The sequence below is a fragment of the Manis pentadactyla genome, chromosome 5 (assembly GCF_030020395.1).
Source record: "Manis pentadactyla isolate mManPen7 chromosome 5, mManPen7.hap1, whole genome shotgun sequence".
NCBI lineage: Eukaryota > Metazoa > Chordata > Mammalia > Pholidota > Manidae > Manis > Manis pentadactyla.
The window spans coordinates 126178037-126203476 of record NC_080023.1 but is presented as its reverse complement, the minus strand read 5'-3'; the positions used below and the strand labels follow the sequence as shown (position 1 = coordinate 126203476).

General features: G+C 37.5%; 1 protein-coding gene across 1 annotated transcript in view; it reads left to right on the top strand.

The window, feature by feature from the left end:
• Nucleotides 1-25440, top strand: part of INPP4B (inositol polyphosphate-4-phosphatase type II B) — a 948429-nt gene that overhangs the window by 130013 nt on the left and 792976 nt on the right. Inside the window, exon 3 of the mRNA XM_057502657.1 lies at nucleotides 3990-4097. The gene's annotated coding sequence lies outside the window, so the exon portion shown is untranslated. The remainder of the gene's footprint in view (nucleotides 1-3989; nucleotides 4098-25440) is intronic.

The following is a 25440-nucleotide window of genomic DNA, read 5'->3' as shown; positions in this document are numbered from 1 at the left end:
ACATACTGTCATCAGTATTCTGCAAAATGACTCATTCTGTTTTCAGTGTTTCCAGTATAGTTTTGTCACACCAGTCATTGCACCAGTTATTGAAAACTGAGCCCAAAGAGCTAAAATTATGAGGTTGGCTTTTGATTATTTCCCCTTTCCTTTGAATCCTATTTCCAACCAACTCCACCTTCCATCCAGACAGACTCTGGGTCTCTTGATAATGATTCCTGATCCCAAAGAAAAATTAGAGTCACTTCCATGCTGTCCACCCCCTCTGTGCTTCAAACAACCCTATTCCCCCAGCCCCTGCATCAAAGCTTCCATCCCTTTAGTGCCTCTGTTCCAGGTAGATTAGTGAAGACAATCATGGATTTGTCAATGAATAATAACATCTCAATATGTGGATACAAAGATATTTGCAGTTTTAAAATAAAAATTCCTAGTGAGAACACTATCTTAAAAGTAATAAATAATCAATGGTAGAGTTTCAGAAACATTAATCTGTATCATACTCTAAAATGCCCATCATGCACCTAACATCGACTCTAATGATGATAAAGTAATTTAGTGGATTTGAAAAACGGTTGTGTGTAGCCTAGTTAGAATTCACTAAAATATCATAGGTTTACTTATTAAGGTCTAGTTTCCATTTAGGGTCTAAAAAATGTGCTTCAGAGTGCCCTGCTGAGCATCACGGGAACCTGGCCACCTTTCTCATGTCAGTGTGGTTCCTTTGGCTGAGTTCACAAGTCAAGCACAGCAGCTGTGGGCAGCATGGCCTTGGTAGACCCCTCAAAGTTAACATGACCCAAATGAATTCATTATTTTTTTCTTCCTTTCTCTAAGACATATTCTTTTCTTTCCTGTCTTGGTTGAAAACATTACTAGACAATCAGTTACTTGAGCCAGAAACCTGAAGGTCGTCTTTAAAAAGACTATTCTTCCTTAAGTTCTATATATGTCCAGTCACAAAACATACAAATTCTACCTCTTATCCTCAGTGCCACTCTTCTAGATTAGTTTTAGCCTTCATCCTGGGCTATTGCAACAGCCTCCTATCTGTTTATTTCTGCATCCAGTGTTCTCCACCAATCCATTCTCCATATTTCTAACACATTCCTAAAACACAAATCTGTCTATTGTTCCCCACTGTAGAATTAATTTCAAACTAGGTAAATGCTACCCTTTATCCTTCATGATCATGTGTTGCCTCTTTATGATACAGGTTTGTTTCCTGACATTCATCCATGAAACTCTATGCTCCAGCCCCCTTAGTCCCCTTGCTGTTCTTTAAAACTCTGTACTCTTTCTTGCCACTGTGACATGCTTCTGTATATGTTGCTCTGATTACTTGATATGCTTTCCCTCTTGAGCCCATTCCTACTTATCTGTCAAGATTCTGTATAGACACACATCCTCTGAAACTGTTGTGATTGCTATGGTCTCAGGGGTTTTTCTTCCTACTTTATGTCTATTTATATCATATGTCTGCTTTTTTTTTGCCCAATATCTGCTTTTATCATACAATTTATTGCTTTGGTTGATAAATGCTTGATTGTTTGCTGCCTCCAGTAGACTGTGAAGAGTCTGTATTATTTTTTATTACTATTATTTCTTATCACGTGGTACAGTGTACTTAGCATCTGGTAGGCCCTCAATAAGTATTAAAAGAGTAATAATCACAGCTAACATGAATTGGTTCTTTAAAATATGCCCAGTTGGTTGTAACCACTGGAACATGAATTACTTCATTAAATCCCTACAACAATTCTTTGAGGTAAATAATATATCCAGTGCTTTCAGTGTCCTGTGTCATGTTCTTTGAATCAACTCTGATCTCAGTAATCACTGTGGCAGATAGTTTTGGATGAGCTCAGACTCATGCTGAGTGTCTCACCTCAAGCACACTGTGTGGCAGTCTGCTCTGTTTCAGGTCTTCTCCAAAGCTACAGATAGTCACAAAAGTTTGTGAGCCTAGCCCCAAAATCAAAGAGATTTAACATTCTCAGGGAAACCCTCAATCAAAGATACCCAAGAGCCCGTGGGCAAATACTCCAGCCTCTCCTCTTTTGGACTGACAATTCTAAGAAGCAATCTTTACCCTTTCTGAGGTCCCAGCTGAATCGAGCTTCCGCTGCTTACAGAAGCAACTTCAATAATTTACTCTTATATATATAGCTCTGTTTCACTCATGTCATTCCTTCTGGAGACATCTCCCAAGTAAACTACTTATATACAATATCTCATCAGGTTCTATATGGGGGAGACCCAAATAAAGACAAGTAGTATTATTGTCCCATTGTATTATAAACAGACGCATAGGAAGGTGAAAAATCTTGCCTGATGTCTTGCAGCTGGCAAGTGAGGGAGACTGGGTTTGAACCTTAGGTAGTCATAGGGGTCCCAAATTTCATAGTATGTCACCTACCCAGTTTGTGTTTAAAATTTGTAGTTAAGAGATTCCTCCCCTAGGCTTGAGTACTAAGGTATACTGCTTCTTTGAACATTTTTCCCCTCCAAAGAAACTCCCATTAAGTTCTAAAGTGTTTGTTCCAGAGGAAGAGTAGTGTAGAAGATTGATAGATGGGACATCAAAGTGTTGTAATTTCCTAGTCTTAAAAGCTCAATTTTTAAGATTCCACATTAGAGGCTTCTGAATAGTGGCAGTGTGGAAAGAGTGAAAATTAAGACCATAATCTGGGAGACAGGTGTTTTCTGAACTATTAATTAGTTTCTTGACCTTGGGCGACTATTCCCCAATCTAGGTCTCAGTTTCCTAAACTGTAGAATAAGAATAAAGAGTTTATTCTACATGTGAAGAATGTAAAAAATAAGTCTAATGTATGGAATAAAGAGAAAGTAGATATTCTTACTTTCTTTTAGAGTCATGGAATTACTTATAATTTGCTGAAATGTCTGTATATCATCCCTATTATGTCTTCCTCCACACCAAATGCATATGTACATGTATATGCATGGTTCCCTATATAATTTCAGGGGTTGGCATAATTTGTAGACCTGCTAGGTTTAAGAATACATGGATCTGATCTCTAGGTTCTATGCCAACTCTAGTCTCCTATAGTCTTTAATAATACACTAATTGAATTCATCTTGCTTAAGATTTTTCTATAAGGAAAGAATTTATGCCTTTTGCTAACTTCCAGACATACCATGAATGAATTACCTAATAAGAGTCCAGGTCATTTTTAAATAGACATCAGTAAGAAGTATACATTTATCTTATTTTTACATATCTTATCTTATATATCTTATCTTATATATACATTTATACACTTGTATCTTATTCTGTTACTATTCTATGTTTGGATATCTTATAAACCATGACAGTTGCATATGTAAATGATTACCTGGTGAGCAATACCCTACAAATAATGTTTGCTGTGGAATATATAAATTTAAAAGTGTTAAGGACATAACTGATTAAATAGATATTCCCATATTTTTTATCACTGATCCATAATTAGGATGTTTGTCATCCTATGTCACCCAAATGTCAGACTGCTGTGTACTTTCTGTAGGAGACTATATTGATTCAGTATCTCTGATTTCTTTAGAGAGAAAAATCTCATTGAGAATCTAATGGGCTAGTAAAAACACACAGACCAACCTCAATGAATTAATATATTTACTGAAAAAAAAAATAGAGCTCCATATTACCTGGAAAAGAATGGTAGCTTTGATTTACATTGTATTCATTTTATAAAACTAGTACCTTTTGTTGATAGTTTCATGTACACTTTTTATGACATCCTAGCTTATAAAAGAGAGATGATCAGAAAAACAATGCTCTATTTTAAATCAGGTTTTATATATAAAAGGAAAATGCATACTATGCTGTTGCAGTGGCTTAGTTAATGTTTGTTTTAGGAATGGTAGAAATCATGATGTTAGCAATGAAAATCCTGTCCACTTTTCTGAATTTAACCAAGATTAATTCAATTTTTTAAAATTGTGTTTTGAACCAAACTGACTCTCAGGTGATTGACTGGAGGAGGATCAGAAGATCCATCTATTCCAACTGCAAGAATCACCTTCTCTTGGTCTACTGATGCTGCATGACAACTCTTCCTCCAGACACAGCCAAAGTGATTCTGTCCAGTCTGATTTTTTGGGCCATATTTGGAGAGAGTGTTTTGGTGCAATCCACCATTCAGTGCCTTAGATGCAGGAAAAATGTAGGCGACCATTTCTCTTTTGTTGTATTTCACTGCTCTTACACTTCCAGTCACTCTTCAACCCCTCCTCACAGTATCATCTAGGCTCATAAGCCTCTTGTATAATTCACTTGCATTGCTTGTCCCTCTAGACCCACGGTTAGTCATTTCTACATTTCCATATTTCCATTGCCTTGTTAATCTCTAACGGTGGGTCTCCCCATTACCTGCTTTCTCTGCTGTCAGGTAACCAAGCTTTATTGCAGAAATCCATGACAAATTTTGGAGTGAGGTCTGTGCAGCTCCTCTCAGCTAGGTTCTCAGTATGGCTTTATCTTCCACTTACCTGTTATAGATGTTCCAGAATATATGGGAGCTATTGCACCAATTATTTTTCACTATTTTCATATGCTTAATTACTTACCCATCCCATAGTAGATAGCTTACTCTACTTTATTGAGATTATGTAATCCCCTGCTTTAATGAGCTAGTAATGGCCTTTCTAACCAAGTCCAACTTGTTAGTCTCTTAATCAAGACCCTTCAAACTCCAGCCCCAACATTCAAGCTCTGGCATATATAGTGAAGGTCTCATTTCTTAAGTTTCCTAAAGTAAATTTCCTTATTCTCAAGTAGATTCTGATCATCACTGATAGTGGGAGGTGGAAGGGATTGACTCTTTGGGTGTTGTATAATAAAGAAACCCTCAGAGATCTAGGGTATCTCTCAAGAATACCTCTTGAAGAATAATAGCTCCCTGATTTCTAATATGCTTCTGGGAGAACAGCTGGTTCCTCTTTGTTCTTGTCAAAGTAAGATTGTCATGCTCAGAAGGTGGGATAACAATATCATCAGAGTCCCAACTAAGTAATTTTTTTTTTTGAAAGTAACTATTAACATCAGCAGCTTCTTTGATGTCAGCCTAGTAGGGTGCTGTGCCAGCTATTTTCTGAGAGTTGCCTTGAATTTTTCATTACTGTATAAAGCGAGAAATGACCTCTGAGGGTTTCAGTATCTGTTTGATGTATGTATTCATTCATATACAATAACCATTTTAAAAGCATCAAGAAATGAACAAAAAGATTTTAGTCAGAAAAGAGCTTTTATTATTGTTTTTGGTTTATTCGTAAATTTTTACTTTATAATGTACAGATTAAATGAAGTTTATATTTTGGATGTAAATTATATATTTTTTATTGCATACACATGCATAATTTTGTCTTGACACATTAAAAAAGGAATAGAAAGTATCTTGAGAATGTAGTAAGACCTTTTTTAGGAAAGAAAAATTTATGTTCTCATAAATTAAGTAATAAAATTAGCATTTCATCATAACTTTCTGAACTTGAAATAAAACATCTTAAAACTGGATAAGCTCAAGGAATTTTAAACAGTACATTAGAGCTTTTAGGAAGCTGTCAATAAATATGTTTAATCATGAATTTCCAAAAGAATTTTCTTTTTGTTTCTTGTAAGAGTTGGAATAATTTAATGTGTCTTGCCTATTTACATTGCTTTTTTGTTGTTGTTGATTTTTTAAAACTTAAAATTCCCTCTTTTTTTTTTTTACTAAGGAAAATTATGTGTTCTTGTCTGGAAATTGTCCTAGCTGCAAAGGGTATAAACAGCAAATGAACCTTAATTAAAATTGGTTCTGGTATCACTTTTACTCTGGTGGTATAGCTAGTAGGTTGATTTGTCATTATTAGTTTCCTATTTCCTCATGATATTCTTTATTCTTCCTTTAGAAGAGCAATAAGTCTAAATTGAATATATTTATAGTTTTGGAGTTCTTCATTAAGACATACTATATTTTAATTCTTCAGTTCAGTTTCCCTTTTCAACCATTGTCAATTTCTACAGTGAAACTTTCATCCTCTGTCCACAAGGCATTTATCTTGGTATTTCATAATGTGTTCTGATGTTTGTTTCTTGGTGTTACATCTTGTTATTGAAGGTTAAATCCAAACAAGGAGGAAATTAATTAATATATGTTGAAATTGCATTTCTCTTACATGCATCATTTTTATTTCATAAGGAAAATGTGTTAATGAGTTTTACAAAATTGTGAAAGGTTTCCATTAGGGTTGATAAGTTAATATACTTGGAAAAAGACCTTGAATATACCTAATTATATACTTAACCAATATTCACGGTATTTATGTAAGGTTCAAGTAAGAATGTAGTTGCAAGCTGGTAGAAATTTATGCTTAGAGAATTTTAATGACTTCTCCAAGGTGGCACTTCTCCTCTAGCTAGAGGTTAAGATTTCATTCTTGTTTTGACAGTCTTCCTTCTGGCTTACACCTCTTGGAATCTATGGCGTCACCCCACATCCCTACCTCACCTCACCTGTATACCTTGCATTATACTGCAATGATCAAGGGTAACATAGCTGTTTTCTTTTTCCCTACGTCTTAGACAGTATGCCATAGTGGATTAAATCTTGGCTAACCAGGCAGAGAAATACATGGAAAAATTTGGCCTGGCTTGCTATAAAGTGCTTCTGTAGAGTTGCTTAACTATTGGTAATATGCCATAAGCCAGCTTTAACCAAAGGAGAATTAACTCAGTGCAGCTATGTTTAACTCAAAAACTTACCTCACATGATCATGGTGGCTCCCGGAGTAACACTAAAAATTTGAATCACTAAGATGGTCTACTCTTCCAAAGTTCTTCTTCTGAACTTTAGCAAGCTCTGTACATAGGTATTTGTGTGTGGGTCAGAGGGGGAACGCTGTTGAAGAACTGAGGTGAGTGTATATGTTGTTAACGGATTTCTGTTGCTCCACTCTACTATCAACCAGAGTGTTCCCAGGAACCCCACAGGCTCTAAAATGTTTCCAGATTGCCAGAAGGATACAGAATGAGGGCAGGGCACTTAATACAGAAATACAGATTGCATCAGAACAAACAAATGGTAAAGAGCATGGGTGTGCCCATGTGCACTTGGCATGTCATTACAGACAACTCCTGCCTGAGACAATTAAGGGCATTAAGATCTAAACCATGGGCTGAAGTTATGTAACATATTTTTGTTTAGATTCAATTGTGTCAGGGTTTCATGTTGGATCTAGAAAATCAGAAATGGCTGTTTTTGGCTAGCAGACTGAATCTGGCTGCCTTACACAACCACGCAGCTTGGCTTGTGCTCTGAACGATTTAAATGGTTCATGTTTAGTCCTTGGCTAAGACTGTGTTTTCATGCCTTAGTTGTCCCTGTGTGTGACTGATTCATATGTGAATGGACAAAAAGTCATTCATACACTCTCTCTCTCATCTTTGGCCAATCAATGATATTGCCACATCCAGGGACGTCACTGTCAGGTACCACTTTATGGTACTTGTTCCACTGAGTACCACTATGGTGCTCCCCCAATGTTCCATTGTAACAGGGAATCCATAATGCAATTCACTTAATATAATATCTGACAAAGGGATGCACCATCTTTGTACCTCTGTCAGTGTATGAAAAACATAAACAAATATCACATGTGTTTGGTCAGCTTGACAGTGACTTTTAAGTGGATTTTCCTAATATGGAATGGGCTTTAAAAATCTCACAACAATGATTACAGTGAGATACAGCAAATATTTTTCTAAAAAATACAAAATTGAAAAAATAAGACCCAGTCATCTGAAAATATTGTAATGAGTCCTGAAAGTTTGACCACCTACAATTTGATGTTTTGTGAAAGGTTTTCATGGTAATGATTTAAAATAAATGATATGATATACATTTTCTTTGTTTTCAAAGTGAAAAATCAATATGCAAAAATATCAAAAGGGACCCATGCACTAAACTTCAACCAGTTTTTCAACCTGTCTAAGGGCAGAGGACTCCTCCTGCTTCTGACCAGGAGATAGGATGGAGAATGTTGCAGAACACAATTAAAAATGGGAACATGTGGATTATTTTTAACCAAGAGCAAAAAAATTGTTTTTTTTTATGACAATGAATTCATTGTCACACTGTGTTTTGGGGAAGATGCTAGATGCTATGTCCTGGCCCAGAAGGAGTTTGTATACATGTGTGTGTGCATGTTTAAGTAAGCATGCACATGGGGGGAGTTTAAGTAAATAAGATATGACAAGGTGCTATGGTTTGTGCTAGATTAGGGGTCAGCACAGGGTGCTAGGACTAGTGCTCATCTTTTAGAGGATGCTCAAATCAGTTTTGTGGAGGATGTTTAGGAAAGAATCTTTGAAGAATTTATCATCTGAAACTTAAAGGATGAGCACAATGTAGGCAGAGAAGAAGAACTGGGAATAGAGAGTGGTACCTGACAGTGATGTTCCTGGATGTGGCAGTATCATTGCTTGGCCAAAGATGAGAAGAGAGAGAGAGAGAGCACTTTCCTTCAACAAACTTATTTTCAGTGGTTTTACAGAAAATTTATAATAAGAACAGTTGGAATAATTAAAATGATAAAACTCACAGTTTTTACATTTAGCAGCTCTTATTGGGCTTCTTTATAATATGACTATTCCTTTTTTTCTTTTGATTCAATTGTTTAAAGTATCTTCAGCATAATTTATTGCTCCTTAAGAGAATCTTAGCTCTTCAGCATAACTGATTTTCTCTCTGAAATTGGCTGTGAAAACTTTTATAAATGTTGACACTAACTTCAAGCATACTGCTAGTTATTCATATGAATTGCCAGTTTGTATAAAACAGTAACCTTTCATAATAGTTTATGTATTTTGCTATGTTTTTCTACAAAGTTCTCTGATTTTACATTTTTTTCCATCTATTTCTTGTGGCTTGAAAGACATCTTCTTTGTCTTTTCCATGTGTGACATGGTAGAGAAGCTATTAAAATGATTTATTGACATTTCTTAATATGATGGCATAAGAACAGCATTTTCCAGATGTATTTGTTCAGGGAAAGGTTCTGAAATTCACGATACTATCTCCTTTATTAGAAATGAAGGTATCTGGATATTTGTGAACTTAGGCAGTTATATATTTAGTGACTTCCCTGAAAGATCTTGGTTTGAGGTACTTAAGCTTGGTTTTAATTATTAAAGGTGAATATCAGTTAAAAAAATATGAAAACCGACAGATTTTCTGGTTTTCTTTTTCCAGAGAGGAAAATCAGAGGACTTTTACAAAAATTGTTGCTTCCTTTCCTTTTCTGCCCTTGAAGAGCTGAATCAAAGTCCATATGCTCTTTTCTTGTTTCTAGTTATCTAAGTTTGTAACAGAATTGCTTAATAATTAAATAATAATATTAATAATAATACTGCTCTATATAATATGTAGACTCAGATTTTGGTAGAGTACAAATTACTTTTGTGATCCTGAGCAAATTACCTACTTGTTGTGGCTCATTTTTTAATTCATTTATTTAATCAAAAGTTACTGACTGTACCACATGCACGGTGGTACATTCAATTTTGGAGGAATTCAGTGGGGGGAATTTTAGAAATTAGGAGAAATTAAACACATTTGTAAAATTGTTAGAATGCAGATCACAGATACAAATAATAAATGCAAAACAGAAAGTGTTAGTATTACAGGAGAGCTAGTGTAGAATACAGTGGGGCTTCTCCCAATTTTTACCAGGGAAAACTTCTTAAAAAGTTTTCTTTATATTGATCTAAAATGTGTTGCCATCTAACTTCACTAATTAGTACTCTAATCCTTTACTTCAGAGGTATCAGAGTAGCTTCTCTTCCGCATGTCAAATCTTAAATATCCAACATGTGTATATAGTTTCCTTTCATGGGCTCCTTCTGAGTACTTTCAGTTCTAGTTCAAATATTCTTGGGTCTTTCACCTACCCATCATATGACATAAATACCAAACTCCTCACCCTCTTGGTTGGCTTTCTATGTGTGCATTCCAAATTTTAAATGTCTTTTTTGAAACTGTAGTATCCAGAACTAATTCAAGTTCCACTGATGAGACCTATTTAGAGCAAGTTCAGCAGATCTTGCTTGATCTAGAGTCTAGACCTGTTAATCAGCTGTTGCCTATGGAATTTTACAAAATGCATAAAGCTAGGTCCAACTCCAAAATATTCTGATTCATTAGGTCTGGAGTTGGGCCCAGATATTTATATTTTTCAAAAGACACAAGATTATTTTGATATCTAGTGGGCTGAAAATCACCTGTATAGATATTATGCTTGATGAAGGAAGACATATTATAAGTTTATGTCAGCCACATAACATTACTAGTATATGTCAAATTTGAGAACAAATCAAAACCATTAAGGCTTCTTTTTAGCTTTTTCCTAAATTTGTATACTGCCTTTTCTAGAACCTAAGTCAAACACTTTACATTTATTCCTATCATAGCTCCTCCTAAGTCATACCTGGCCAGCATTCTATTCTACCCATATCATTTTCAATTTCACATGCCTTACTCAGATAACCTTTAAGCATTCATTCATTATGGGTGGGCATTCCAGAATGACAAATATAAGGAAAGCTACATATATAAGGAAAGCTATTCAGGCACGTCCTTTGGTTATCTATCTATCTCGGGTGGGTGTTATGTATTGCTCTCACTTTTTCATATTTGACATATTTATTATTTTCCTTAATGCTTTGAATCACCTTTCCTTTCTAAGTTGCAATAACCCAGTTGGAAGCTGATAGGTCTTAGAATGCTATAAAGGATGGGCAGATCCTCCTGGCCTGGTACGAAAGTGATGGGCAACTTTTGGCCCTTGCAAGCATGCCATAAAAATGATATTGCTGCAGCTCAGTTAGTATTATTTTGGCTACAAATATGAGGACCCTAACATGTCTTAAATAATGAAGAGATTCATTATCTTACATAGCAGGATCTCTATAGGTAGGACAGTCCCAATGTTAGTTAACTCAGCAGTTTTCTACTGTCATAAGAATATTCTAATTTCATCTTTCTACTATGCCAGTCAGCATTTCCTTTCAGGATGACTTCCTTCATAGTCCCAAGGTGGGTCCTGCAGTTTTAGAACAACATGCAGACATAACATACTAATATCCACAAGCAGAAGAAGGGCCCTTTCTTCTTCATCTCTTTTTAGAATCCTCTCATCAGATGTCTTATCTCATTCTCCCAAAGTCTCTCACATGTCCATCCTACATAACACCATTGTTGGCAAAGGGAATTGGATAAGTAGTGACTCTTCCCTTAGTCTAGTGCCAGTGCTGGAGCTGGAGATGGGGCCAGCAGCCCTGAAGCCAAAGGAGGTTTGATACCTGGTAAAAATTGGGATTTAATGAATGAGTGTGAACAAAATTGGGATTCTTGTGAACAAGGAAGAAGGTGGGTATAATAATTTGTGGGTGAGCAACTACCAGTGCTCATTATGCTACTAAAGCTCAACAGTATTTTCTTTCTTCAGACTGGAGCAGGTGTTACTATGCTACCGAAAATGTCATCAAAGTAACATTTTGTGAGTGGTGGCTTGTTGCTGAGGATCACAACCATGTTATAGGGCAAAGATAATAGGATTATCTATTCTGATGACCACATGGTAAGATTTTATTTCTTTCTAAAGCAAATTGATTAAAGCTTAATGTTCAAAAATAATTTGTGCCTGGTTCTGGATTGATCCTGTTTGTGATTGTTAGACTTATGTAGAAGTGCTCCATCTTGCAGTTCTTAGAAGCAACACCTCCTCTATTTATTTCTTTCCTTCAATCTGACAGTCTTATAACAACTCTTCTCAAAAGAGTTAAAGTTATAGTTTTGCAATTGAAAAGTAATGGAAAAAAAAGAACTAATTGAGTTCACTGACAGAGGAATGTAGGGAGAGAAAATATTATTTTTAAAGAGCTGGATAATTAAATGCTAATTAAAAATTGCTTGAAAAAGTTCATAAAAAGCCAGTGTAATATTTCCAGTTGATCCTGGTGAAATCTAGAGTCACGAAACTGAGAGAAAGGTGTGTAGATGTAGAATGCAGTCTAAGAAATTTATGCAACTATGAATTACTCAATCCCTTTCAGAAAGAAAACCTGGGTTTAGTGAAAGTCTGTGGCTATAACTTGATTTCAATGTTAACTGAAGGAAAAGACTAACAGATTTATGAGAACAGATAGCAGAGAAACGTGTCTTTCATGGAAGAAGATGAAAAATCAGTAACAGAAACAAGATTCCTATTTATTGTCACCTACTGGTGTGTCAAGAACTTGCCTGCATTGTTTCCTTTAGTCTTTGGAACTCTTTGAATCAAGAACAGTTGGAGCACGCATGATAATGAAGAACTATGTAATTTTAAATTGCAATGTGCCATAGAAATGCAAGATATTTTTAGTCCATTCTGCACACATTTCAATTTATTGTTGGGCATAGTGACTTACCTCAATTTTAAGGTGAATGTACAAAAGTCTATGTATGCATGGGTCAGAGGTTAGCTATATGGGAATCGTTAAGCAATATACCTGATGGTATTCTCAAACCCTCATTGTACTGAATAAAGTCAGTAAAACAAGAATGAATTACAAAACCAAATTCAAAAGTCATACTTCCCTTTGAAGGGAGATACATATACAAGGAAAGCTATATATATATACATATATTTTTAAGTTGGCAAGTAGTAGAAGAAGCCCCTTAGATCATTTCAGTAACTTCTAATTTTTTGGTTTGGGAAAAGGATACTTCTTACTGATTTGAATAAAGCTGCATGTAAAATACTGCTCAAAAAATTTTTAAGCCTGGGTATGGCATAAGTGTGAAAAAAAGATACAACCTAGTGACAAACATTGGTGTGGAAAGAGAGGGGATGTAGAAGAAAATAAAAAGTATGTGTATCTCTCAAAGTGTGCTTGGACTTATTCACAATCAAATGCACTTTTGGGGATCCAAGTAATTATTTCCACTGCTTGCCAGCACTCAGGGTCACCATTGCTTCAGCCCAAATAAAGAAGCTTATTAGTAAAAGATGCCCTAGAGAACAGCATGACTCATTTACTTGAGAAATCAAATGAAAAAGTAACCCCTAGGTAATACTATTGTGGAATTATTTTTGAGAAAAGAAGAGATGCAGGGGAATTATTAGAGGCATAAAGGGAAATTCTGAATGGAAAACAAACTCTTCTTCATTCCAGATCAGCTAGTTTCAAAATGAACACATTAAGTTTCCACATAAGCCATTAAATATGACCTTACTTGGAATTGTACCTTTGTTATTCTTATTTTTCAATTGCTGAAGGTGGCAATCCTTCATCAAGGTAATGCCTCTCATGGTTTTCTTAGGAATCCGTAAGACCTGGACTGAGCACCTGTTAAAAAAAAAGAAGGTAAGAGAAGGAAGGTGAAGGAGAATTATGTTTGGGATATCAGGCAGGTGGTAACAAGCCACCTTCAGAGTTGTTCAGTAACAATATGCATAATAAGCATCCTAGATTTTTTTGTACTAGTTTGCATAAACAGAACATGATACTGATATAATTCTTAAATACTATCTTTGTCATAAATATACTGACATAAAGCTCATTTCTTTTCCCCATGTGGGGAAACAATTTATTGAAAAACTTTTTTATTCCATCATTAAGAAGCATATTCTACTGTAAATGAGCATTCAACAGTAAAATTCATCCTGATAACAAATTTGTGAAAGATTTGAGGTTTTCTGTCTTTGAAAAGACATGTTCTCCAACTGTTCCTGAACCACAGCAAGCCTCAAATGTAATAAAAAAGAGATAGGGAGAGGGGGGAATCATTACATAAATTTGTTTTGAGAGGTTTCTGGGCTGATCCTGTCTTCATCATACCAGCTGGTCTGCTGATGTCAAGATGATAAGCAGCAGATTGAAAACAAATCAATTTTGGTTTCACTATGAAGTGGTGCAAAAGCCTGTAGCATAAGGAAGTAATCTGGCAACTTCAAGCTAGCTACAAGATAGTGCTGGATATGCTTAAATATTTCATGATAATGAGAATGACAGAGATGTAGTACATCATCACTGTTGCCCCCCTATGTGCAAATAAAAATTTAAGCTTAATGAAGTGAGGATTTGAAATAAATCTTATGTAACTTTTTTAAGGCAAGATATAAACAATTGATATTAGGCCAAATCTTACTCCTTATAAGATATTATAAATGTCTGTAAGACATTATTTCCAGTGTGGTCTTGTAAAACTGTTGTGGTATTTTGTAACCATTACAACTCAGTAAGATGTTTATTCCGGGGAGCCAACATGGCGGCGTGAGTAGGACAGTGGGAATCTCCTCCCAAAAACATATATACTTTTGAAAATACAACAAACACAACTAGCCCTAAAAGAGAGACCAGAAGATGCAGGACAGTGACCAGACTGCAGCTACACCAGCGAGAACCCAGCGCCTGGTGAAAGGGGTAAGATACAAGCCCCGGCCCGGCGGGACCCGAGCGCCCCTCCCCCCAGCTCCCGGCGGGAGAAGAATAGGCAGAGCAGGAGGGAGACGGAGCCCAGGACTGCCGAACACCCAGCCCCAGCCATCCGGGCCAGAGCGCAGACACAGTACGTGCCCAGGGGACCCTGGATACTGGGGGAACAGGGAGTAAGACCTCTGAGCGGGTACCGAAGCTGATGCCCCTGTGACAAAGAAAAGCGGGGGCTTTTTGAAAGTCTTAAAGGGACAGGGACTTAACAGCTTGACAGAAACAACCCAGGTCACAGTACAGCAGCTGGAAATTACAGGTAAAACCGGGTGCACTAACTCCCTGGGCAACAGCTCTGAGACCCCTCACAGAGGCAAACAGTCAAGCAGCCCCCCCATCCATTACCCCACCAGGCGCTGCGAAAGAAGAGAAGCAGCCTGAGACAAATTCCGCAGAAAGGGAAATTTCTCCCTTCCGGCCAGGCAAGACACAAAGACCCACTCTACATGCAATTACCCAACACAAGCCACTAGGGGTCGCAGTTGTCCCAGTAAAGAAAGGCCAGTAGCAAGTGAAAATTTTGGCCCTCCCAGCTGACAGTCAATAGCACCTGTCAACATGAAAAGGCAAAAAAATATGATCCAGACAAGACTAACCCAGACAGCTTCGGCATCTGCTACATCTTCCCCTGAGAAGGAATCTGGGGAGATAGATTTAGCCAGTCTTCCTGAAAAAGAATTCAAAACAAAACTCATAACCATGCTGATGGACTTGCAGAGAAATATGCAAGAACTAAGGAAGGAGAATTCAGAAATAAAACAAGCTCTGGAAGGATTTCAAAACAGAATGGACGAGATGCAAGAGACCATTAAGGGACTAGAAAACAGAGAACAGGAGCGCAGAGAAGCTGATGCAGAGAGAGATAAAAGGATCTCCAGGAATGAAAGAATTTTAAGAGAGCTGAGTGACCAATCGAAACGGAAAAATATACGCATTATAGGGGTACCAGAAGAAGAAGAGAGAGAAAAAGGGAGAGAAAGTGTCTTTGAAGAAATAATTACCAAAAACATCCCCAAACTAGGGGAAGAAATGGCCTCTCAGACCATAGAGGTACACAGAACTCCCATGACAAGGGATCCAAGGAGGGCAACACCAAGACACATAATAATTAAAATGGCAAAGATCAAAGACAAGGACAAAGTATTACAGGCAGCCAGAGAGAAAAAAAAGGTTACCTACAAAGGAAAACCCATCAGGCTATCATCAGACTTCTCAACAGAAACCCTACAGGCCAGAAGAGAATGGCATGATATACTTAATGCAATGAAACAGAAGGGCCTCGAACCAAGACTACTGTATCCAGCACGAATATCATTTAAATATGAAGGAGGGATTAAACAATTCCCAGACAAGCAAAAGTTGAGGGAATTTGCCTCCCACAAACCACCTCTACAGGGCATCCTACAGGGACTCCTCTAGAAGGTAGCACTCCTAAAAAGAGCACAGAACAAAACACCCAACATATGAAGAAGGGAGGAGGAGTAATAAGAAGGGAGAGAAATAAAGAATCATCAGACTGTGTTTATAATAGCTCAACAAGCGAGTTAAGGTAGACAGTAAGATAGTAAAGAAGCTAACCCTAAACATTTGGTAACCACAAACTTAAAGCCTGCAATGGCAATAAATTCATACCTTTCAATAATCACCCTAAATGTAAATGGACTGAATGCACCAATCAAAAGACACAGAGTAATAGAATGGATAAAAAAGCAAGATCCATCCATATGCTGCTTACAAGAGACTCACCTCAAACCCAAAGACGCGCACAGACTTAAAGTCAAGGGATGGAAAAAGATATTTCAAGCAAACAACAGAGAGAAGAAAGCAGGTGTTGCAATTTTGTTATCAGACAAAACAGACTTCAAAATAAAGAAAGTAACAAAAGACAAAGAAGGACATTAAATAATGATAAAGGGCTCAGTCCATCAAGAGGATATAACCATTATAAATATATATGCACCCAAAACAGGAGCACCAACATACCTGAAACAAATATTAACAGAACTAAAGGAGGAAATAGAATGCAATGCATTCATTCTAGGAGACTTCAACACACCACTCACTCCAAAGGACAGATCCACCAGACAGAAAATAAGTAAGGACACAGAGGCACTGAACAACACACTAGAACAGATGGACCTAATAGACATCTACAGAACTCTACATCCAAAAGCAACAGGATACACATTCTTCTCAAGTGCACATGGAACATTCTCCAGAATAGACCACATACTAGGACACAAAAAGAGCCTCAGTAAATTCAAAAAGATTGAAATCCTACCAACCAACTTTTCAGACCACAAAGGCATTAAACTAGAAATAAACTGTTCAAAGAAAGCAAAAAGGCTCACAAACACATGGAGGCTAAACAACACGCTCCTAAATAATCAATGGATCAATGACCAAATCAAAATGGAGATCCAGCAATATATGGATCCAGCAATATGTGTGGGACACAGCAAAAGCAGTCTTAAGAGGAAAGTATATAGCAATCCAAGCATATTTAAAAAAGGAAGAGCAATCCCAAATGAACAGTCTAATGTCACAACTATCGAAATTGGAAAAAGAAGAACAAATGAGGCCTAAGGTCAGCAGAAGGAGGGACATAATAAAGATCAGAGAAGAAATAAATAAAATTGAGAAGAATAAAACAGTAGCAAAAATCAAAGAAACCAAGAGCTGGTTCTTCGAGAAAATAAACAAAATAGATAAGCCTCTAGCCAGACTTATTAAGAGGAAAAGAGAGTCAACACAAATCAACAGTATCAGAAATGAGAAAGGAAAAATCACGACGGACCCCGCAGAAATACAAAGAATTATTAGAGACTACTATGAAAACCTATATGCTAACAAGCTGGGAAAACTAGGAGAAATGGACAACTTCCTAGAAAAATACAACCATCCAAAACTGACCCAAAAAGAAACAGAAAATCTAAACAGACCAATTACCAGCAACAAAATTGAACCGGTAATCAAAAAAATAACAAAGAACAAAACCCCCGGGACAGATGGATTTACCTCAGAATTTTATCAGACATACAGGGAAGACATAATACCCATTCTCCTTAAAGTTTTCCAAGAAATAGAAGAGGAGGGGATACTCCCAAACTCATTCTATGAAGGTAACATCACCCTAATACCAAAAAAAGGCAAAGACCCCACCAAAAAAGAAAACTACAGACCAATATACCTGATGAACGTAGACGCAAAAATACTCAACAAAATTTTAGCAAACCGAATTCAAAAATACATCAAAACCATCATACACCATGACCAAGTGGGATTCATCCCAGGGATGCAAGGATGGCACAACATTCGAAAGTCCATCAATATCATCCACCACATCAACAAAAAGAAAGACAAAAACCACATGATCATCTCCATAGATGCTGAAAAAGCATTTGACAAAGTTCAACATCCATTCATGATAAAAACTCTCAGCAAAATGGGAATAGAGGGCAAGTACCTCAACATAATAAAGGCCATCTATGAAAAACCCACAGCCAACATTATATTGAATAGCGAGAAGCTGAAAGCATTTCCTCTGAGATCGGGAACAAGACAGGGATGCCCACTCTCCCCACTGTTATTTAACATAGTACTGGAGGTCCTAGCCACGGCAATCAGACAAAACAAAAAAATACAAGGAATCCAGATTGGCAAAGAAGAAGCCAAACTGTCACTATTTGCAGATGACATGATACTGTACATAAAAAACCCTAAAGACTCCACCCCAAAACTACTAGAACTGATATCGGAATACAGCAAAGTTGCAGGATACAAAATCAACACACAGAAATCTGTGGCTTTCCTATATACCAACAATGAACCAACAGAAAGAGAAATCAGGAAAACAACTCCATTCACAATTGCATCAAAAAAAATAAAATACCTAGGAATAAACCTAACCAAAGAAGTGAAAGACTTATATTCTGAAAACTACAAGTCACTCTTAAAAGAAATTAAAGGGGACACTAACAGATGGAAACGCATCCCATGCTCATGGCTAGGAAGAATTAATATCGTCAAAATGGCCATCCTGCCCAAAGCAATATACAGATTTGATGCAATCTCTATGAAACTACCAGCAACATTCTTCAATGAACTGGAACAAATAATTCAAAAATTCATATGGAACCACCAAAGACCCCGAATAGCCAAAGCAATCCAGAGAAAGAAGAATAAAGTAGGGGGGATCTCACTCCCCAACTTCAAACTCTATTATAAAGCCATAGTAATCAAGACAATTTGGTACTGGCACAAGAACAGAGCCACAGACCAATGGAACAGACTAGACAATCCAGACATTAACCCAGACATATATGGTCAATTAGTATTTGATAAAGAAGCCATGGACATACAATGGCGAAATGACAGTCTCTTCAACAGATGGTGCTGGCTAAACTGGACAGCTACATGTAGGAGAATGAAACTGGACCATTGTCTAACCCCATATACAAAAGTAAACTCAAAATGGATCAAAGACCTGAATGTAAGTCACGAAACCATTAAACTCTTGGAAGAAAACATAGGCACAAACCTCTTAGACATAAAGATGAGTGACCTCTTCTTGAACATATCTCCCCGGGCAAGGAAAACAACAGCAAAAATGAACAAGTGGGACTATATTAAGCTGAAAAGCTTCTGTACAGCAAAAGACACCATCACTAGAACAAAAAGGAACCCTCAAGTATGGGAGAATATCTTTGAACATGACACATCTGATAAAGGCTTGACGTCCAGAATATATAAAGAGCTCACACGCCACAACAAACAAAAAACAAATAACCCAATTAAAAAATGGGCAAAGGAACTGAACAGACGGTTCTCCAAAAAAGAAATACAGATGGCCAACAGACACATGAAAAGATGCTCCACATCGCTAATTATCAGAGAAATGCAAATTAAAACTACAATGAGGTATCACCTCACACCAGTAAGGATGGCTGCCATCCAAAAGACAAACAACAACAAATGTTGGTGAGGATGTGGAGAAAGGGGAACCCTCCTACACTGCTGGTGGGAATGTAAACTTGTTCAACCATTGTGGAAAGCAGTATGGAGGTACATCAAAATGCTCAAAACAGACCTACCATTTGACCCAGGAATTGCACTCCTAGGAATTTACCCTAAGAACGCAGCAATCAAGTATGAGAAAGACCAATGTATCCCTATGTTTATCGCAGCACTATTTACAATAGCCAAGAATTGGAAGCAACCTAAATGTCCATCGATAGATGAATGGATAAAGAAGATGTGGTACATATACACAATGGAATACTACTCAGCCATAAGTAAAGGGCATATCCAACCATTTGCAGCAACATGGATGGAGCTGGAGGGTATTATGCTCAGTGAAACAAGCCAAGCAGAGAAAGAGAAATACCAAATGATTTCACTCATCTGTGGAATATAAGAACAAAGGAAAAACTGAAGGAACAAAACAGCACCAGAATCACAGAACTCAAGAATGGACTAACAGGTACCAAAGGGAAAGGGACTGGGGAGGATGGGTGGGCAGGGAGGGATAAGGTGGGGCAGAAAAAGAGGGGTATTAAGATTAGCATCCATAGCGGGGTGGGAGAAAGGGGAGGGCTGTACAACACAGAGAAGACAAGTAGTGATTCTACAACAGTTTGCTACGCTGATGGACAGTGACTGTAAAAGAGTATATAGGGGGGACCTGGTACAAGGGAGAGCCTAGTAAACAAAGTATTCATCATGTAAGTGTAGATTAATGATAAAAAAATAAAAATAAAAAAGCTGTTCCTATGTGGTGACCTCTAATGAGTTCTACACAATGATATAAAGGGCATATAAAAGTGTAGGCAAAGGGTCTGTTTGTGTTTATACAGAGGATCAAAGCCTCATTTGGCTACCCTGAAAATGAACTAAGATACGATATGAAAAAGAACTTCCAACATCAACACTCTAGGGAAGACTCATGACAGAAGATGATCAGAAAAAAATAAAATAAAATAAAACTCCAACAAAGATCCACACACTGTCACAGGTGTAGATGTACTCATCCCACCAGTTCCTGGACTTGCCATGGGAATGATGAAGGAGATATCTAAGCTGGCCTGTGCATACAGTAAAACAAAAATTGGACTGGATCTATACTGTTGGAACTCAACCAAGAATTAGGAGAAGTGCAAATTGTTGCACTCCAAAATCTTACAACCACAGACTATTTATTGTTAAAAGAACATAAGGGATATGAACAGTCCCCAGGAATGGGTTGTTCTAGTTTATCTGAATTCTCTCAGAGTGTTCAAGTTCAGTTGGACAATATCCACCATATCATAGATAAGTTTTCACAAATGCCTAAGGTGCCTAACTGGTTTTCTTGGTTTCACTGGAGATGGCTGGTAATTACAGGTATGCTTTGGTTAGGTAACTATATTCCTATTATGTTAATGTGTGTGCACAATTTAATTAGTAGTTTAAAACCTATCCATGCTGAAGTTACTCTACAAGAAGATATGTCAAAGAAATAATCAATCTTCCCAGGTTTTCTTCTGCCTGCTACTTCTATAGCTTTTCTTCTTCCTACCTAATCACAACCTTTAAATAGAACTCGTGCCACATGTCGAATTTACCGAGTATCATAATTCTTCCAAGTGGTAAAGACACCTCAAGACAAATGCTGGGCATAGAAGCCACAGGGCATAAATATGCAAAGAAGTAAAAAGCTACCCTTTTCAAACAATAAGGCTTCCCTCTCACTTACCAACTTCACATTTCCCTGTATGGCCCTGGAAGATGACTGGTTAGCCAGAGACGGGTAAGATTCCTCAAGGGAGGAACAACCTAAGACAGGCACAGTCGCAGGGGGCCATCTGGTGAGAAAATGGGGAGCAGCAGAGGTGAGGCTTAGAACCTCCCCCCTCATGTTCTGAGAGAAATCTTCTGCATACATGGATGTTTATTGCCCTCGTCTAGCTCGGATTAACACATAGTCTACAGGCACACATCTGATCATCTACATTTGCTCTCTTACAACACTAAACTCTTGTTTTCTACCTTTATCTCGTATCTACCTACCACTTCAGCATTTTATTAAAAATAATAATAATAATAGAGAAATGTGGTATCCACATATAAATCAAGTTTAAAAATCAAATGAGTATTCATATTTGAACTGACTGTGTATAGTTCATAATGCATGAACAAAACCGAAAGCTTCTGTGATGACTGCCCTTGCACTGTTCACCATGTAACTTATTCACTATGTAAGAATTTGTACTCCATGTAAGAATTTGTTCGTTATGCATCAGAAGATTGGAGACTGACGAAAATTAGGCTTGGGGTGGATTAATGATTGTGCATTGAGTATTGACCCCCCTATACAGAAATTTATTGTGGTTAACAACTATTTGATCAATAAATATGAGAGATGCCCTCACAAAATATATATATATATATATATATATATATATATATATATATATATATATTTAAACACACTTCCAATTGTAAAATAAATAAGTAACCGGGATGTAATGTATAGCATAAGGAATATAGTCAAAATATTGTAACAACTTGGTATGGTGATACCTGGTACCTAGAATTATCATGTATATAAATGTTGAATCACTGTGTTGTACACCTGAAACTAATGTAATGCAATACTGTTGTCAACTACCCTTCAATAAAAAAAATAAAATAAATAAATAAAATAAATAAAATAAAAATGCTTTCTATCTAAAAAAAAAAAAAAAAAAAAAGATGTTTTTTCCGGCTAAAAAGTCCTGATTTAGACATATACAGATCTGTCAGAATAAAGGCATTATTGCATATGCTGAGCCTTACAGCTCTTCTCTGCACACACATTCCCACCTGCAGGGGCTATGGGGAATTATTTGCACTATTGTGAACCAGAGCTATAGATCCTAACTCAAAGCCTGGCTCAAAGGCAATATTTAGGAAGCACTTCCTGGGTCACAGAATTCTAGTAACTATCTTTTAGTACATGCTATTCCTTCCCTTTGTCATCAAAAATAGGAAAACTTGCTTTTCTTCAAAGACCTGTCAGGATGTGCAGGAAATTGTGACCAATAAAGAAGACAGGTCTGGTGCATCTTTACTGTGGAATTTATAGGAGGTAGAGGCTCAGCTATCAGGCTATTGGTAACTGATAATGTAAAACACAATGTTACCTGCAGAATTACGGAGGATCTGTAAGACTCCTGTACAACTCTTTGCTTCCTGACAACTGTGTTCTGTGACTCTTCCAAGAACAAAAGATGGGCTCATTAAGTTCAGAATTTCCTCAGCTAGTTGCTTAAAATTAAACAGTAAGCCTCCTCCTTCTTTTCCTGCAGTCAGCAGGGTGTTCCCTTCTGACACATGGAAGATGGATAATTCCAAGCCTCAGAGAAAGGGGTTAGGAAAGAAATTCAGGGCATGATTCTTGAATCTAGACTAGCTACAGCTGGAAAAGGTATATAAATGGGAAAACTGAGGACACAGTGGCACATGGACTCTCTGTATGTGCGATTTAATGCTGATCTTTAGGAGATTATCAGGATGGCGTTTTCCTGGATCTGAATTTCTTTTCCCAGTCCTGTGCTTTCCTGTCTATAACACAGCTTGGGCCTCCTAAATCTCTGCTCTCCACATGGAATGATTTAATTTTCTTTTTCAGCTGCATATGATATGATTCACTGGTCTTTACCTTATGTAGTTGGCTTCCATTCTTCAGCTCTGTTTCCTTATTTGTCTATTTCCTTATGCAGGTCTTAAAAGAAACCTCTGCTGGGATGTCTATAGGCTTGTGGTGTTTGTGTTTTAGCTTATATATTATGAGGCAGGCCCCCAAATAAGAATAAAATGGAATTCCACATCCTACAAATGTTAAGTCATTTAAAATGGAAATTCTTTTTGAAAAGCGGATGTGTGTTAACCAGTGTGGTTAACTGCTATAACAAAGTTCCATATATTAGGCAGTTTATAAATGAAAGAAATGGATTCCCCACAGCTCTGGAGGCAGGAAGTCTGAGACCCGGAAGCCAGCAGAGTTGGGGCTTGGTGAGGGCTCCCCTGCGGGTTGCTGGCTGGTGACTTATCACTGTGCCTCCCTGTGGCAGGAGAGCTCGCTCGCTCTCCGGCCTTTTGTAAAGGCACACATTTCATTCAGCAGGCTCCATCATCCTAACCTAATCACCTCCCAGAGGTGCTGCTTCTAAATCCCATCACACTGGGGGTTAAATTTCAACTTGTGAATTTTGGAGGGACACATATTCAGTCCATAAGAAGTGTATGGGATATGATATGCTTTGGGGAGAGTGAAACATCTGAAGTTATGGAATACTATTAAGGTAGAACATGGAAACTAGAAAATCTGCAGAGTGCAGCAGCACCTAGATCAGGAGTGAGGCAGCCCAGGTTTCTAGTTGTGTCTTTTGGACAGTGCACCTAACTCTTCAGGCCCCAGGAACCGTTTTGTAGGAGGTTATCTGTTTCCTATGTCTAAGTGATATTATTTAATGATTTTAAAAAATCGGAGTCAACTATGGAATAAGTGATGAGACCATAATATCCATCACGCTGTTAATTGCTGATCACTGATTCGTGTGGTTCAGTTGACTGCAAAGCGGTGCCCTTTCTCCCCAGCTCCACACAGAGTAGGCAGAAGCCAAGCTTAGATGAGAGCCTTACAGGCTGGGGCAAGAGAGGCACTCGCACAATCATGGACCTGGTGACATCTTGAGGAAGCCTTTGAGGAATGTGGATTTATAAAGTCCTAGAGTGTTACTGCTTCTTGAAGATTTCGCTGGGATTAGAGTAGAGGAGAGAGTGGGCATGAGGCTGCTTTATTACTTGCACGGAAAACATTTTGTTCTCATATCTAAGCCTGTCCTCTATTGCACTGTCCTCTGTGGATTTACTTCCAAGAGCAGCTAATCAGCCTCATCTTCCCAGCACTCTTCATATTTCAGGGTCATTGCCATTATTGGAGTTATTGTTTTGACTGTTAGCCCATGACTTTGGCTCTTTTTAAAAACAACAAAAACACTTTTAATTTTGTTACTTTATTTACTTGCACGGTTCCTGTATCTTTTAACACTTGGTGAATAAACTGCCTCATAATGGTCTCTGATTATAGAGCATACACTGGCCTTTTGGGGTCATATTCCTTTATGAAATAACACCATGTTATTTCTATAGTTGTGTTCCACATATGGCATGTGTCTACAGAGTCTCTAGGTCTTTCTGTAATAGTTTCACTTAGTTCTTTTGCATACTGTATTAATGGTTGATTTCTATATTTTTAAAAAACTTTTCTTCATTATGCTTTCTCATCTGATATTTTGTGTTTTTTTCTCCTTGTTGCTTGATTTTCCCATGTGTTTCACATTAGATTATCTAAAGCACAATAATAACCCTTCCCTCCTCAGAAATGTCTGAAGCTTCCCATTACCGAGAAGGATAATGTTTAGATGTCTTAAGTTGGTATCCATGCTCATCATTTGACCTAATAGGTGCTCCTCATTTACTACGTCTCCTAAAAGAATCTGACAGTGTGGTCAGACCCATCTGTCCAGGGCTCCTCATAAACTCCTCAGCCTGTCCCCTGCTCTCAGGCTTCTTTCCATTGTGCCCTATCTATGCTCTGGCCCAGTTTATGTAACACCTCCCCAGGAGACCTCTTCTGACTCCCTCAGGGGCTTCCCCCTATCCTTGTCACCTAGTGTTCTATGCTCCTGCCTCACCTAGCTCTGCATCTGCCTTACAGGGCCATACCCATTTGGTAAGTTTCATACAATGATACAGAGCAGGATTTTTGTCTTTTTTCACCACTTTCCTACTGAATTATATCCTTTTTGAAAATAGAACTACTTTTGTCAAGGTAAGATACAATGAGTTTCATTTTTCCTGAGTGGCACAAATGTGAGTGATTA